At 49.4% G+C, this 12,492-nt stretch overlaps 1 long non-coding RNA gene across 1 annotated transcript in view; it reads right to left on the bottom strand.

Moving 5' to 3' along the window:
- The window catches only part of LOC138283315 (uncharacterized), a 31,228-nt gene extending 20,897 nt beyond the window's left edge, over window positions 1-10,331 (bottom strand). Inside the window, exons 1-3 of the long non-coding RNA XR_011201184.1 lie at window positions 9,525-10,331; window positions 5,157-5,522; window positions 4,776-4,875 (exon numbers count right to left, since the gene is read on the bottom strand). This is a non-coding gene — a long non-coding RNA (uncharacterized lncRNA). The remainder of the gene's footprint in view (window positions 1-4,775; window positions 4,876-5,156; window positions 5,523-9,524) is intronic.
- Window positions 10,332-12,492: the final 2,161 nt, after the last annotated feature.

The following is a 12,492-nucleotide window of genomic DNA, read 5'->3' as shown; positions in this document are numbered from 1 at the left end:
CCGCCAGCGGCCCCACGGACCTAACTTGGCGGCCCGCGAGACGCACACCAAACGCAATAAACAATGGCCGCCGTATGTAAACATAGAGGAGGGCCGCGGGAGCATGCTCCCGCGGCCCTCCTCTATGTTTACAAACGGCGGCCATTGTTTATTGCGTTGCCCTGACAATCGTGGAAGCCAAAGCCCCATAAAAGTCAGCGCTTGCAGCTAACTTTTACGGGGCTTTGGTCGTCTGCTTGCTGTCACCGGCTCCACGTCTGCTGCCCGCCTGCCTGCCTGCTGTTCCAGATTTGTGGCATCTTTACAGTGCTTTGAGTCAGGTAAGGCTCTTTGGTTATTTATTTATTTGTTTTTAATGTAGTGTGTGTTACTGGGGTAGGCGTGTGAGCAGATTGCGCTGTGTGTGTGCGCTGTGTGTGTGTGTTACTGGGGTGGGGTGAGAGCAGATGGTGCTGTGTGTGTGCGCGCTGTGTGTGTTACTGGGGTAGGGGTGAGAGCAGATGGCGCTGTATGTGTGCGCGCTGTGTGTGTTACTGGGGTAGGGGTGAGAGCAGATGGCGCTGTATGTGTGCGCGCTGTGTGTGTTACTGGGGTAGGGGTGAGAGCAGATGGCGCTGTGTGTGTGCGCGCTGTGTGTGTTACTGGGGTAGGGGTGAGAGCAGATGGCGCTGTGTGCAGATGGCGCTGTGTGTGTTACTGGGGAAGGGGGGAGAGCAGATGGCGCTGTATGTGTGCGTGCTGTGTGTGTTACTGGGGTAGGGGTGAGAGCAGATGGCGCTGTGTGCAGATGGCGCTGTGTGTGTTACTGGGGTAGGGGGGAGAGCAGATGGCGCTGTATGTGTGCGTGCTGTGTGTGTTACTGGGGTAGGGGTGAGAGCAGATGGCGCTGTGTGCAGATGGCGCTGTGTGTGTTACTGGGGTAGGGGTGAGAGCAGATGGCGCTGTGTGCAGATGGCGCTGTGTGCAGATGGCGCTGTGTGTGTTACTGGGGTAGGGGTGAGAGCATATGGCGCTGTGTGTGTGCGCGCTGTGTGTGTTACTGGGGTAGGGGTGAGAGCAGATGGCGCTGTGTGCAGATGGCGCTGTGTGTGTTACTGGGGTAGGGGTGAGAGCAGATGGCGCTGTGTGTGTGCGCGCTGTGTGTGTTACTGGGGTAGGGGTGAGAGCAGATGGCGCTGTGTGCAGATGGCGCTGTGTGTGTTACTGGGGTAGGGGTGGGAGCAGATGGCGCTGGGTGTGTTACTGGGGTAGGGGTGGGAGCAGATGGCGCTGTGTGCAGATGGCGCAGTGTGTGTTACTGGGGTAGGGGTGAGAGCAGATGGCGCTGTGTGTGTGCGCGCTGTGTGTGTTACTGGGGTAGGGGTGAGAGCAGATGGCGCTGTGTGCAGATGGCGCTGTGTGTGTTACTGGGGTAAGGGTGGGAGCAGATGGCGCTGTGTGTGTTACTGGGGTAGGGGTGGGAGCAGATGGCGCTGTGTGCAGATGGCGCAGTGTGTGTTACTGGGGTAGGGGTGAGAGCAGATGGCGCTGTGTGTGTGCGCGCTGTGTGTGTTACTGGGGTAGGGGTGAGAGCAGATGGCGCTGTGTGCAGATGGCGCTGTGTGTGTTACTGGGGTAGGGGTGAGAGCAGATGGCGCTGTGTGTGTTACTGGGGTAGGGGTGAGAGCAGATGGCGCTGTGTGTGTTACTGGGGTAGGGGTGGGAGCAGATGGCACTGTGTGCAGATGGCGCAGTGTGTGTTACTGGGGTAGGGGTGAGAGCAGATGGCGCTGTGTGCAGATGGTGCAGTGTGTGTTACTGGGGTAGGGGTGAGAGCAGATGGCGCTGTGTGTGTTACTGGGGTAGGGGTGAGAGCAGATGGCGCTGTGTGTGTGCGCGCTGTGTGTGTTACTGGGGTAGGGGTGAGAGCAGATGGCGCCGTATGTGTGCGCGCTGTGTGTGTTACTGGGGTAGGGGTGAGAGCAGATGGCGCTGTATGTGTGCGCGCTGTGTGTGTTACTGGGGTAGGGGCATTGTTTTGAAAAAGGGGGTGGGGTGGTTGTTCCCCCTCTAAGCCCCGCCCCCTCTAAGCCCCGCCCCCCGCTGTCACTTCAGTGCGGCCCTCGGCCGCAAACCATACTGCAATTTTGGCCCCCGAGAAAAAGTTTGTGAGTACCCATGATCTAGAGCGACATGTAAGATGCTGTCTTATTCCATAGGTCCTTTTTGTAACAGAGCTAGTTACTGATGATGTTTGTAAAAGGTATTCACATGTGATGCACCTTTTGGAATCACAGCAATGAACTCCTGCATTTGTTACAGCTTGCTTAAGTTCAGCTCTCACAATAAGTGATCGTAAATTGGGAGCTCTGCGGTAAGCTTCAGAGGGGATTACGACCGCTGCGGTAGCGCCGCGGTCACACCGCCGGGGCAGGCGGTTTCCCGCCACATTTGCCCCGGCGGTGATAATCGAGGATAAACAGGGTATTACGAGTCCCCCTACCGCCAGCCTTTTCCTGGCGGTTTGAACCGCCAGGAAAAGGCTGGCGGTACGGGGAGTGGCGGGGCCCCTGTGGCCACTGGCATGGGCAGTGCAGGGGCCCCCTGACAGGGCCCCACGCAGCTTTTCAGTGTCTGCATAGCAGACAGTGAAAAGCGCGATGGGTGCAACTGCACCCGTCGCACGGCCGCAACACCCCCGGCTCTGTTTCCACCCGCCGGCCCAGCGGGGCAGGCGGCAATGTTGTAATGACCCCCAAGATGTCATTTTCAGACCATCCTCCAAGTGCTGAGGATCTGCACATTTCAGCAGCTGTTGGAGCCAAAATGAAGTGGTATGCTTTACACATGTAATGTCAATACACCCAATACCATGGTCACTTGCCACAAAAGGAATAACTGCAACGGTCTCTGCTTACTGCAACTCTAAACCATTGGAGGAAGATATCACAATAGAACCAGTAACAGTGTACGCTTTACATCAACTGGTCGAGCTGCCACTGGGCACACACAGGCCACAGAACAGACCGCACTATCCCCTGGATGAAGCTCTCAGTGAAGAAGATTCTCCTGGAAAACGAGGACGGTTCTGGTCCTTATGGGTAACCTGGTCAGACTGCAGCAGTGAGTCTCACTTTGCCCACATCAACACCTCCCAGCACCATTTTCTTAACATCACAGGCAACCCCAGCCTGTGACCTGAGCACAGTGTCTACCATCTCATGCTCCCAGCCCAGGATCCTGAGTTGTAGCTCAAAACTTTGGATGATGGGGTTCCAGTAACAAGTTGGATAGGTCACCCTGTGGCTAGGGCACAGGCCCATGGGAGTAGGGTACGTGGGAGAAATGCTTTGGGCAAGCATGGTGAGGTCACTGGGGCTGCTGTCGGCCAGGACACCATCAGCCACGTTTTGGGGGTCCATCAGGAGTCCCAAGGCATGATGGGCCAGGTGTTCACTGAACTCCTGCAAAAAAGCACAGTTACAGAGGGACATGTACAGAGACATGCAGGAGCAGCTAGAGGCCCACAATCAAACATGACCTCCCTAACCGGGGTGTTGAGGTACATTCACACTACCCTGAACATGGCTTTTTAACAACAGTTCACCCCTACCTATAGCTCATCAGCACCAGGCACATCTACATTGGTGCCAGCCACTGGAAGGGAGGCCCTGCAGAGGAAGAACCAGCCCCAGAGACCCCTGCCTGTGTAGTACCAGATCCTACCCCCCACGCAAGCAAAGAATTCAGGAGGTGCAGATGGCAAAAAAACCACCATTGCCAGCAAGTGATCTCTTCCTAAAGGATCTTTTTTGTGTACCACACATTCACTCTGTTGACTGATCCTCAACCACCCACCAGTTTCAACAGGAGGAGCATTCGGGACTTTGGACTCCCAATGTTGTGGCATTTACTCCAATTATTTTATTCACCATGACTGACCACTTCACTTTACATTTTTGTTTCTAAATGTCCACAATTTATTTTCTATATTGACATTGTTATAAATTCACCTACCACAAACTCATTGTCTGCTTAATTTTCACATTTAGCTATGTAGAGTTGTAAGACCACATGAACCATATAATGAAGATAAAAGCTACAGTGATATATTACAGGTACACAGTGTCCAGCTCAGGATTACAACCATTACACAGCAACATATTAGTACAAGTATCTGGTGAAACCAAAATGCTTATTACAGTGTTCAGCACATAGGCTGTCAATGTGTCTGGATTTTTAAAATCAAGAATGAGTGGCTCCTACTGAGTAAATGACCATATTTCAAAGTACAGACCCCCCAGACAACGGAAGAAAAGGATTTGTCAGACATTGTTCTGTAGAATAGGCAAACATTAAAGTGGTTAATGTGAGCAGCTTCAGCCTTCTCACAAACCACACCAAAGTAATGCAACATCACATTGTCCAAGAAACAGACAAAGGGCAGTACAATTGTGCCTGATCACAGGGACATCATAATCCATTTCCCATGCATCTGGTGGTATGACACAAATATATGGTAGTGTTGTGGCACAGGCACTGTGGACTGCAATGATGAAACATATCTACATCTATATGCAGGTGATACAAAAAGAGTTTTTAGCCAATGTGAAGGGAAAATGCCTTGGTCAAAAGCTAGGACTACATATTTCCAGACCACATGATGATACATGATGCACCAGGCGCACCACAAGAAACGAAACAAGTGCAATGTGCCTTTCTGTACCTCCACTCAAACACTGTGCAAACTGTCATGGTACATGTCTCATACATTCAAACTCTGTGACCAACCTTACCTGGAACAATCCATGTCCACTTTGTAAGTCAGAACAGCATCAGATACCTGCCAGTGTCACAACTCTGAATGCCCACATGAAGATACCACAGTGTAGGTACCTGTACAAAGCACAAACAAGGACTACAGGCTTGAAACCATATCTATGACTTGAGGTACATAGCAAACAACTGGAAAACAAAATGCATTGCAAGGAAACTGACACAAACAAATTAATATAATCAAAGTGGGGATGTGTCAAAAGCTATCTTATCAAGCAGCCATTGGCTGAATATTGCAGAGTATCATCTCCCTAGCTGTTTCTAAAACACTCAACTCCACACATTCTCACAACTACAGTTCATTGTACAGTCACAGTCATTACATCACATGACATACTTACACTCATGAAAAGTAGCTGTTGATGAGATCTTCCCACAAGTCTGCTCCTTCCTCTTCACCACTTGGCATTTCAGGAGTCTCATTCAATGGCACTGCAGGCTCCCCCTCCTCTGGGATGTATGGTATATTCCTATGCAGAGCGATGTTGTGGAACATGCCACAGTTCTCTGACACACTTTCCCAGGTGAATCAAGGAGGGCTCCACCGGTCCGGTCCAGACTGCAAAATCTAGCCTTCAAGAGCATGAAAGCCCACTTCACTGGCCACTGTGTTCTTCCATGGGCCGTATTGAAGTAGACCTCCCCTGGTATAGTTGGATTCCTCAGCAGCATCAACAACCAAGGACAGTTTGGATATGTGGAGTCCCCTGTCAAGGAATGGGACATAAGTGCAACAATGAGTCACTCACTTCATGATTGTAGTACCTGACATTGCACACACACAATCAACCAGCCAGGCCCTCTCTGGGTGCAGTTGTGACATCAGCTGGGGTATAGTACTGTTTATCATTCTGAAGGAATCATTGGCTGATCCTGGGTGATGGGCACAGACATGTGAGATGTAGAGGTCAGCCAAACAGACAACTTGCATGCTCTTGTTGGGGGAACTGTTGTAGCTGTCACTGTGTTTCAACACTGCTGACAAGAAATCCTCCACACCAGACTGAACATAGGTTGGGACATAACAGCAGACAGGGCCACTGTAGGTTGGAATGACCCTGCAGCTAGGAAGTGCAATACTGACATGACGTGTACATTGTGTGGTATGCAAGCTGGATAACTAATAGCTGGAATCAGATCTGGCTCCAACTGATGGCATAAGTCCACTAGTGTTTGCCTATCCAGGTGGTATGAAAATAACTTGCCATTGCTCCATGGTCTGAAGGTCTGGCAGTGGACAGTAGACAGGAGATTGTGGAATCCTCGATTTCCCAGAGTATCTATATGTGACAAGACATGATTTGGAATATTAGTCAGTGTGTCCACAGCAACATACATGTTGCATGCCAAACATATCATGTGACAAAACATTCCTGATTGGATAGACATGACACACAGTACACATCACAGCTGGCAACTATACAAGGGTCACATGTGACCTTATGGTTGTCAACACGTGCCCACAACATTTATTTTGACAAAGCTCAGAGATATGCTAAACAATTGCACCTTGAAATGTGACTGTATATTTTGAATGCCAAAAAGTCAATCAGCAGTGGTGGACTGTGCACCGCCATCAAATGGCATCTGTGCCTTGCAACACACTACATTGGTGGCTTTTTTAGAAGGATCTATATGACAAGACGTAATAAGGATGTTTTTGACGAAACACATATATTGTATGTGTCACACAGTTTCCAAAGCTAAATACAGCATTTCAGGCCACCAATATGGCGGATGCCTAAATTACTCCACTGGATATTAGGAACCGCCCGTGACCGCTGATGGAAGTTGTCAGGGTGGTAGGCAGTTCCAACCATGGCAGACACAGCCATAGGCTAATGTTGCCTGTAGCGGTCGCAGCCCAATAGTTGTGGCCGCCAGCAAAACTGTAGTCTGGAATCCATATCCTGACTCACTCTGCCCTTCAGGTTGCCACACACACCACATGCCAAATTGCTGATGGCCACATTATACACTGCCACACATGGAAGTGATGGAAAAGGAGTGGCATGTAGGTTCTGTATACTCAGCCTGCAGACACCAGTGCCTGTCAAATGTATCCCCCAGTATGGGACATATACCAGGCTGGGGTAGAGTCACTATGGCTATGCAACTGTGGCACTGTGCTCACTCACTGTACACCAGCAGATCCTGGAATGTAGACAATACAAAAGTGGAGAAGTGTGGCATAGTGGTTAGGGCGGAAGACCCTGGTGCAGAGATCTGGCCCAGGACCAGGGTTCAATTCCCACCTTGGCGGGTCTTGGGCTCAATTCCCTTGGACCAGATAGTTGTTGCCTCATCTAATTAATGGGTCCCACTCTGTAACTCTGGGCAATAGCTTGCTTAATCTCCACAACGGCCCTCACAGCGCTTGCATGCCTGGCTTCACCCTGGGGCTGTCCAGGAGTGGGCGCCTCACAGGGAAAACCCAGGAAAGGTTCCACAGCTGTATGCGTACAGCGCCTTGAGACCCTAATGGGTCAGTAGTGCGCTATACAAGTGTGAAGTTTACAGTTTATGATGCTCTAGTGGCAAAACCTGCCCTGAATGCATCAGTCCATTGACTAAATTAGGAATTGGTGCTGAGGTACATCCCTGAAGTAGTCCATGTGTGCAAAATGCATCATTGTCAATGTGTGTTGTTGACTCATTACAGGTCCCTTACTCCCACAACTCTGTTGTCACATTCACATAAGTCATATTTGTCCTGTACAATCTTATTGCACGAATGACTGTCCGACAGTGCAGACAGTGCATTCATTCCTGGAGGCCATGATATATGAGTCAGTACCTTGAGCACAAAGCAGTAATTGTATAGTGCATACCTTTCTATGTTGGATGCCATCTGTGTAATAGACACATATGTCCAAAGGAGTGTGTTGTGGTACATGCAGGTACCACAGAATCCTCCCCCTGAGGTGGCATGAGCCTGCATTTGGTGGGCCACTTGTCCAAACATGCAAAAGGAAGACACCTTTTGTACTCACCATGCCAGACCCTTCATTTTTACTCAAGTGTAAGGATGAAGTCTGTACAATGGCAGTTGCCTGTTGGGACTATATGCAGTGTGTCAATCACCCAGAGTGTGCAAGTGTCGGTCCATTCAGGCCTAGAGAGTTAACCCTTTAGAAGCCACATATGTGTGTATCACAGTACATGTTGCTGGAGCATGGGCTGCCTGATGTCAGTAGTCCTGCTTAGTCATTGTAGGCCCATAGCAGGGTAGAGGGAGAGTCTGCAGATGGATATACATGTCTGTAGTCATGTCCCTTATTGGCTTGTGTCCTTTACACGTGTGGTGTGTTAACTATTTGAAAATGCCAAACTTTGTCTTTCTGACATGTGTGTGACTCAACCATTTGTGCACAAACTTGTGATTGCAATCTCTTTATTTAACTTTTGCATCTATGCAGGCAAACGCCCATCAGAAGAAGGAGATATGGAGAGCCATCGCCCAGAAGGTGCGGGCCTTGGGGGTCCACAGCTGGTGGAGCTCCCACTGTCCCAAGAAGTGAAAGGACCTGATACGTTGGGCCTGGAACATCACAGTGGTCCAGCTGAGGCTGTCCTCCCTGCGTGGGCGGGGCGCATGACGGACCATGACCCCCCCTAATGGCCGGCATTCTGGCAGTCGCCTACCCAGACTTTGATGGGCATTTAAGGGGAGCACAGCAGCCACAAGGGGGGTGAGTATAGGGCATATTCCTGCCTGTCACATTGCCAAATGAATGTGTTATGTACTGACAACTCCCCCTGACTATTAGGAATGTGCCATGTGTGACATAGTAGATGAGTGACTGGCGGTCATCCCCCAACCTTTGGCCTGCCTCCCTCAACTTTTCTGACAATGATTTTGCTGGTTTTAGGACTCTGCCACTTTACCACTGCTAACCAGTGTTAAAGAGCATATGCTCTCTTCCTTAAACATGGTAGCGTTGGTTAATTCCCAATTGGCATATTTGACTTACTTGCACGCTCCTATTTAAATGCACTACATGTGCCCATGGCCTGTAAATTGAATGCTACTAGTGGGCCTGCAGCACTGGTTGTGCCCCCCATATAAGTAGCCCTTTAACCATGTCTCAGGCCTGCCATTGCAAGGACTAAGGGTGCAGTTTCACTGTCACTTTGACTTGACATTTAAAAGTGCTTGCCAAGCCTAAACTCCCCTTTTTCTACATATGAGTCGCCCCTAAGGTAGGCCCTAGGTAACCCATAGGGCAGGGTACTAAGTAGTTGTTGGAAAATGGGTTATTGGTAGGGCAGGTGGGTACCTACACCTAGCAACAAGCCACAAACCTCCACATAAGTACAGTTAGGTCTCAGTAAATTAATCCCAGCTCTACCCTTGGTAGCTTGGCATCGAGCGTCAAGGCTTAACTTAGGAGACAAAGTGTAAAGCATTCAAATATCACAAAACAGTAATTAAATAAAACACAGGAAACAGTTTAAAAATCCAAAACCAATTTATAAAAATAGCTTATATTTTTATCTTTAAAATGACACAAAAACGATTAAAATCGGTTCAGGGGAACCGGAGATATGAATTTTTAAAGTATTATTATTTTCTAGCGCTTAGAAACAAAAAGCGCCAATCGGGTCATCTGGTTGCACCAGGACCGAGGCAAAGTCAAACTTTCAGGCCGACCGCGATGGAGCCCTGCTCGGCTACAAGTCGCGGGAGGCCTCGGTTAAAAAGTTACCTTCTGACTTAGTCTCTTTTTTGATGTTTTTCTTCCCCGGGACGAACCTGCCAGTTGGATCCGACCTCCTGGAGCCCTTGTCCGGATACGCGAAGTCGGTTTCCTCGGTGGTGATTTTTACCTTCGGACTTAGTCGTTTTTTCGAGATGAAAATCCTTCGACCGGGGTAAACCTGGATCTTGATCCGACGTCCGTGGAGCCCTTCTCGGATACGATGGCTGGAAGGTCCCGGTCAACTTTTTACGTTCGGACTTAGTCTCTTTTTTGGATGTTTTTCTTTACCGGGACGAACCACGAAGTCAGGCCGGGTCACGGTTGAGGCAAGCCGGCTAGAATTTCCGCGGCGGGTCGGTCCCTCTCTGGAGCTTTTTTCCAAAAATTCTCAAATCTTTTCCAAACTTCTGGGGCTTCACCCAGATGTTCTTTTAAGGTTCTTTTGGGGTCCACAGCTCACCCCAAGGGTCCAGAAGTTCTGTGATGGTCCTTGGGGGGTGCGGACTTCAACTCCCAGAATGCACCTGGCGCAAACTCCTTTTTGGCCACTGGACAGTGGTCAGCTGGTCGCTTTCTTCAGGAGTTGGTTCAGGGGACTCTGGTTTAGCAATTTTTCACCTGTAGCAAACAGGGAGTCCCTCCTTGAACCAGTTGAAGCCAGGCAAAGTCCTTCTTGTGGTGAAGCCCAAGTGTGCAGCTGGTGCAGTCCTTCTGAGTGCAGGTTCCAGGTGCAGGCCAGGGGTCCAGCAGGGCAGTCCTTCTTCTCCTTAAGTTCCTTTCTTGTTGAATTCTGGAGGGGATCTGAGGTGTGGGTGCAGGTCTGCCAGTTTTATCCTTGCTCCTGGGTGAAAAGCAGGGGGGCCCTGGTTCTCCAATCAGGGACAGGGTCGTCCCCCTGTGATGACCACTTCCTGGGAAGTGTGGCAAAAATCCATCCCAGAAGGCAACAGTCTCTAAAAATCCAAAATGGATGAATCTGATTTTTGGAGGAGAGATCTGGCTGAGCCCACCCACTGGTGTGGCTAAAAATCATAAACACACCCCTCTCCTGCCCTCTCCTAATCTAATCAAGGGGGCACCTAGCTGTCTGGGGTTGCAGGATGTGGGGGTGTTGCTGGGTGCTCCAGATGTCCTTCTCTGCCTTTGAAGACCAGTTTGGCAGCCCTCCCCCTTCCTGCCTCACCATCTGCTGAGGGGAGATTCTCTCCCCCAAGCACATTCCTTTGTGTGAAGCCAGGCCACTTCACACATCATTAAAGTAGCCTGGCAGAAGCTGCTGCAGGCTGGCCAATCAGAGCACAGCAGCAAAAACAATGCAGAGCTGAAATTGGCAACTTTTTAGGTAAAGTCTAAACTTTTTACCTGCACTAGTTATATTAAATCCAACAACTGGAAGTTGTGGGATTTATTATAACAATCAATTTGATACCAAATTCTTGGTATGTAACATTTAAGGAGACTTTAAAATTTAAAATAAAGTCTGCCCATTCTAGCCTATGAAGGCCATTTACTTCAATGAGGGAAAAACGAATTTGGCTGTTTTTACCTCACCAGGGCTTATAAATCTATTTTTATAAAGTCCCTGCTTATAGTTACATGGCACCCAGCCCTAGTGGCACATAGGGCACACCTTAGGGGTGACTTATATGTAAAAATAAGGTAGTTTAAGACTTTGGAAGTACCTTTAATTCCAAAGTCGAATTTGCATATAACTTTAATTTAAAAGCAGCCAGCAAGGCAGGCTTGCTTTTAAAATGACACTGGGCACCTCAGCAATGCACCTAGGTGTGCACCACCTATGCTGTGGTCCCTAAACCTACATGCCCTACCATATACTAGGGACTTATAGGTAGGTTAACTTAGCCAATTATAATTAGCCTAATTTGCATATCCATTTTACACAGAGCACTGGCCCTGGGACTGGTAAGCAGTACCCAGGGCACAGCCAAGAGTCAGTAACCACCAGTACCTATCCAGAAAGAGTGGGGGTGATCAGGCAAAAAAAAAGGACTTTCCTACACTACCCCCCCCAAGATGAAAGGTGATGGGTACTAACCTACACCCTGGTAGTCCTCATCAGCTAAGTGGAAAAACCTGGAAAAGCCATCTGCATTGGCATGAGCAGTCCCAGGTCTGTGCTCCACTGTGAAGTCCATCCCCTGTAGGGAAATGGACCACCTTAACAGTTTTGGGTTCTCCCCCCTCATCTGCATCAACCATCTGAGAGGTCTGTGGTCAGTTTGTACACGGAAGTGAGTGCCAAACAAGTAAGGCCTCAACTTCTTCAGGGACCAAACCACAGCAAAGGCCTCCCTCTCAATGGCACTCCATTTTTTCTCTCTGGGGAGTAGTCGCCTGCTGATGAAGGCAACTGGGTGATCATGGCCCTCTTCATTAACTTGTGCTAACACTGCCCCAATCCCTTCCTCTGAAGCATCTGTTTGCACTACAAATTCCTTGCTATAGTCAGGGGCCAGTAACACTGGTGCTGAACACATAGCCTGTTTTAGGGTGTCAAAAGCTTTCTGACACTCTGGGGTCCAAATGACCTTCTTGGGCTGTTTCTTGGAGGTAAGCTCAGTTAGAGGGGCCACTATGGTCCCAAAATTTTGAACAAACCTCCTGTAATACCCAGTCAGGCCAAGAAAGGCCCTGACCTGAGTCTGGGTTTTTGGAGCCTCCCAATCCAGGATAGTCTGGATCTTGGGCTGGAGAGGTTGTACATGGCCTCCACCAACAAGGTGGCCCAGGTACACAACAGAACTTTGCCCTATCTGGCACTTGCTTGCCTTGATAGTCAGGCCTGCTTGAAGCAGGGCCTGAAGCACTTCCTTCAGGTGGACCAGGTGGTCCCTCCAGGTGGAACTAAATACAGCTATATCATCCAGATAAGCTGCACTAAAAGATTCCAACCCAGACAGGACTCTATTCACCAACCGTTGGAAGGTGGCAGGAGCATTTTTCATCCCGAAGG

This window comes from Pleurodeles waltl, chromosome 3_1 (assembly GCF_031143425.1).
Source record: "Pleurodeles waltl isolate 20211129_DDA chromosome 3_1, aPleWal1.hap1.20221129, whole genome shotgun sequence".
NCBI lineage: Eukaryota > Metazoa > Chordata > Amphibia > Caudata > Salamandridae > Pleurodeles > Pleurodeles waltl.
Note: the sequence above shows the minus strand (reverse complement) of the source record. Positions and strands in the feature narration are given on the sequence as shown.